The 4,870-nt window shown below is 33.8% G+C and overlaps 1 long non-coding RNA gene across 1 annotated transcript; it reads right to left on the bottom strand.

Annotated features, from left to right (window-relative positions):
- Positions 1-378: 378 nt before the first annotated feature.
- LOC136067005 (uncharacterized) lies at positions 379-4,346 on the bottom strand. Its single transcript, XR_010628529.1, has 4 exons — positions 4,078-4,346; positions 3,733-3,961; positions 1,894-3,104; positions 379-1,626 (listed from the first exon to the last, which is right to left on the bottom strand). It is a non-coding gene; the product is annotated as an uncharacterized LOC136067005 (long non-coding RNA).
- Positions 4,347-4,870: the final 524 nt, after the last annotated feature.

Below are 4,870 nucleotides of genomic sequence, written 5' to 3'. Positions count from 1 at the left end.
TGAAAATTTAATTTTTCAAACCAAATGTCCATGATCCACACATTTGCAATATAGCAAAACTATTAAAGGAAGCAAGAAAGAAGGACCACCAACGTTGTTGCATAAAACAGATAAAAAGAAATATCTTTCACATGAACACAATACAACTCAAGGAACTAATAACCAAAAACATTACTATCAGTTAATATAGTAGAACCTAAAAGGCCTCTGAAAATAGCAAAAGAAATGGACTGTGTGATTAGTACTTTTTAATGGAACTCAAATCTCCATGATCTAAGAGTCAATAATTCTCTACATTTTTAGCTTTCCTATGTGAAAGACTCAAGCTGTCAAGTCATGTGCAAAATTTAGATTGTTTGGGCAGAATCCTACTTTGGCTAGACCAACACTGGATGTTGGCCTTTTTATGTATCTTTTGGTTTTTGTAAGAAGCTAGTGTCGTCTACACAGAGTTTTGTAAACACTTGTTGCAGAAGAGTTTCCACTACTGTAGACATATCAAGATTAAAATAATCAACATTGTTCACAAAAAACAACAAAATAGACATCAACAGCTTATAAAGAAACAAGTCAATCAGTGCTCAAACCATGATGCAATTCTAGAGACATAAGTTCGATCCATGTTGTTCCAAAAAAGCCCAACTCATGCAAATCATAATAGGATAAAGCAGAAACCTGTATTATTATTCTCTTGTAATGATGGTTACATACTTCGTAAATTTACCTCTCCCACAACAATAAGAGGCATTACCATATTCGGATTGAGTGAGAAAAAAATAAACAAGACAGAATAGAGGAAAAATAATTGCTAGGGAAACTTCAAGCTCTCACTAGGTGTTACATTGAATTTAAGGCTGTCCAGAAACCCAAAGCCTAAGAAAAACAGCCCAAGTATTATAGAGAATTTAAAAAGCCCAAAATTGTATAGTTCTAATGATTGCAAGAGAGAATGATGAGAAAAGAGAGCTTATCACTATATCAAACTCAGCCACTTCTACTAAGGACCCAAAAAGAAAATGCCAGTTCCTGTAGACTTATGAGGAATAGACTTTTAACATGCCCTAAGAATGACAGAACAAATAAAAAGAACTACAACTACCATATTTTAGTAGAATCCAACAAATATATAGATAAATCCTTATCACAAATCATATTTATGATTGAAAATAGAAAAAATCAAAATAGCCTTAATTAAAACACCACATGTGAACCCCAAATAAAAAAGCAAAAGATAACAAGAGAGGGTAAAACACAATTATGAAATATAATTTTGAAACATGACTTAAGATATGAATATATATCTAATGAAAAATTAAAACTTGTAGAGATTTCTAAATCCTAAAAACCCCTTCTCATAGCCAAAAAATCAGACCCTAACCATCCCACCAAAAGTATATCAGTCACAAATTATCAACATTGCAATGGGATAGCCAAAGAAGATCAGAAAAAAGAAATAAATAAAAGAAAAAAACTGACCTCAAAGTGACATTTTGATTCTGATGCTATTTTGGCAATTTTGGCGAAGGAGTAGAGAGAGAGAGCAATTGGATATGCTTTAATTCCTTGCCATTGCCCTTGTCATGGGATTTCATAAACCACTTCTTTATCTGCACATCTATTTTCTTACTGTAATTACAACAAAACACACAACGGGTCAAAATTGAAAATCGAACTTTAGATTAATACCAACATAATTAAATCCTAACCCTTTGTTATTGTTGTTTGTTTTGTTTTGCTTTTTTATTTTTCTTTCTTAAGCAACCTATTTGTTGGCTTAAATAAATAAATTTAGTTCATATTTGTTAAAGCATTGTATTTGTGTTTTCTCTTACTTACCTAAAAATGCAATGATGTTTCGGATAAGGGGAAAAAGAATAAAATTATAAACCTTACCATGTTTGAATTTTGTAGAGTCCAGAATGCAAAACCAAGATTTTTCCTTACAATTTAGCATTTGAAGCACAATCTGAACTATAACACATGCAAGATATTGAGTTCAAAAACTGAGTAATTAAAAACGTATTAGAAATACTACAATGGCATGCTCATGATTATGTTTGCAAAGCTAGCAATGGTGTTGACAAACTTAGAATTTTAGGAAGGAAAAAAAAAATCAGCATAAAAAGAAAAGAAGAGAAATTATGGCAAAAGCATACCAAAACATGTATGGGTATCTAAGCTTAGCCTAATTTCAGTGGCCAGCCTATAAAGAGAGAGAGAGAGAGAGAGAGAGAGAGAGGAGGCAGATTAAGGTTTATCTAGGAAAAGAAAACAAAAAAAAGAAAAAGAAAAGAAGAAGCATAGTAGCCTAACCTTTCACATCATTGTCTCCCTAGATACATGGGTGGGATTTAGATTCTAGCACAGCTGAATCTGAAGAAACTGGTACTAGTATAGCTACACCAATTTGAGTGTAGCCCTATTCTTCTTGTCGTGATTGTAGTTGCTAAGCTTTGAAAGAAACAGGTAAAAAGATATAGAGAGAAAGAGCATATTGTTAAAGCTAATTAGTGTAGTCTGGAAGCAAGTTAAAAAAATATTAAAGGAAATTGCAAATGGCAGATAGTTGAAAGGCCTGTAATCTGAATAGCTGATGGAATTTCTGGGGAAGTGAATGAGTCAAGAGAGAGAGAGAGGAGGAGGAGGCTCGATTAAAGGGAGACTTTAAAATTTGAATTGGGAAACGTTATTTTACTCAATTAGAGAGAGAGAGAGAGGGATAACAGATAAGGTGGAAGTTGAAAAAAAAAAAAAAAAAAAACCTTATAGGCTTAACCAAGGTGCCACTTGGCAGAACCTCATGCTCTCCCGCATAAGGTCTCTGCTTTATATATATATATCGATTAGGTACACAACCGGCAAACTAAATAGCCCAACATACAGGTAAATCACAAAAGGATAAAGAAAAGATTTGTGTATTCACATTTGTCCACGAAGATACTCCCTCGGCAACCATACCCAGTCACAAGCTCTATGGGATCACTGCTACAAACAAGAAAAGCACAGCCAAATTAAAATCCAAACTGGATATGGGTTTGCAAATGTACAAGCATGTATGCAAGTTCAAACCCACGAGGCAGGTATTGATTTCCAACAAGAGCAAACTGAAAATACAAACAATCCAAGATCCAACTTAATAAATTGCATGAAAAAGAAAAGAGTACTAGAAAAAAGAATGTAAGATATAAAATTTTTAATTGACCCTAACATAATCCCAACTGCATAACACAAAGAAACTATTGAACACAAAACCACAAAATGCACATCGCTAAATAAACAAGAAGAAGAAACACAAAAGGAAAAACTCTGACTTCCAACAGAGTTTGAAGACAAGGAGACATCAGCTTAATCACATTTGCCAACTAAGAAAACAAACAGAAAATCACGACAGAATAGAGCAAGACCTGACTACCCCACACCAATAAGAAGCATTACCAAATTAACCCGTGAATTGGGTATGAGTCGCCAACATAGATTATACTTCTAAATCTTATGATTGTGGGAGAAAATAACCAAAAAATGGGAGGAAAAGAGAGCTTATTTTCCACTATTTTCCTTTGCTTATCCTTGTGATAGTGTTCGTGCCTAATACCGATTAACTTCACTCCATTTCAAGTCTATTCACAAGTGTTTAGCATTGGTTCCATCCCTTAACTCATTCATTTAATCAAACAAGTTCCCCCTAGTTACACTCCGTCCCTGCTTATTGCGCTAAAAGCTTCTACTGCTTACCAAATCAAGCTCTTCCACTATAGCTTCAAAGTACCAAAAAAATCCAGTTCCTCAAGACCATAAATGGCACTGCCAGTATAAAATCCAAACTGGAAATAGGCTGCCGAAACAGGATGACCCAGTTGTGTAATAAGTAACAATAAAAGCAAGAAACAAAACAAATTTACAAAGCCGTATGAAGATGTGAACCCCCAAAGTAGCAATGGCTTTGATTTCACACATTAGCAGACTGAAAAAAAAAATAAAAAAATAAAAAAAATCCAAGCTGCAGTTCAGGAGAAGTGTAAATAACAATAATATTTAAAAGCCAAAAAATACAAGGAGGCGGTGGAAAAAGGGGTCTACTAATAAGCATTTATCGTTGGGAAGGGACAAAATTCAATCAGCATTAGTTAAAACACCGCATATGTTGTTTAATCATAACTCCAGCCCCAACGAAGCCTAACAAAAGCAAAATATAAGCATCACCCACATATAACAAAGCAACGATACTAAGTGCTAATACATAATATCAGTCCAAAATAGCAAGAGCATCAGACTGATGTCAAACTTTGGTTGAGCAAGGACAGCATCTGCCCACTCACTTTCCACAGCTAGGAAATCAATAAGCAATGATCCAAGTTTAAATGAATTATTTACACAACCAGCAAGCTTAAGAACCTAACATATATGTAAATAAAAAAAGATTGAGAAGCAAGAAAAGGTGAAATCAGACTAGGATAGAGCTTAGAACCTCAGAATTGCATCACATCTCAGGAGGCTGCAGGAATTATACGACCAAAAATCCGGCCAGACAAATCACACAATCCAAGCTTCAGTTATAAAATTATAAATTAAAAAAAAAAAGAGGCAAATATCAGTTTAAATATAAAGAAGTAATTCAGAAGGAAAAAAAGAACTAGGAAGGAGAATATAAATAAGGCTCAAGCAAGTAGTTAAGGGAGAAATAAGTAGTATATCCCTTCCTCCTTTTTCCAGTCAAGGAACCCGGCTTTGAGCAATAAAGCACAAACATAGGCAGAGTTAATAAGTTCTATACCTAAGATCAAAAGTATATATAAAATACAATAGCAAAAAGTTTATAATACATAATTCTCGTCAATATAAATTTTTTAATTAACCCTAACACAATACCCAA

This window comes from Quercus suber, unplaced genomic scaffold, assembly GCF_002906115.3.
Source record: "Quercus suber isolate HL8 unplaced genomic scaffold, Cork oak 2.0 scaffold_54, whole genome shotgun sequence".
Classification (NCBI taxonomy): domain Eukaryota; kingdom Viridiplantae; phylum Streptophyta; class Magnoliopsida; order Fagales; family Fagaceae; genus Quercus; species Quercus suber.
Note: the sequence above shows the minus strand (reverse complement) of the source record. Positions and strands in the feature narration are given on the sequence as shown.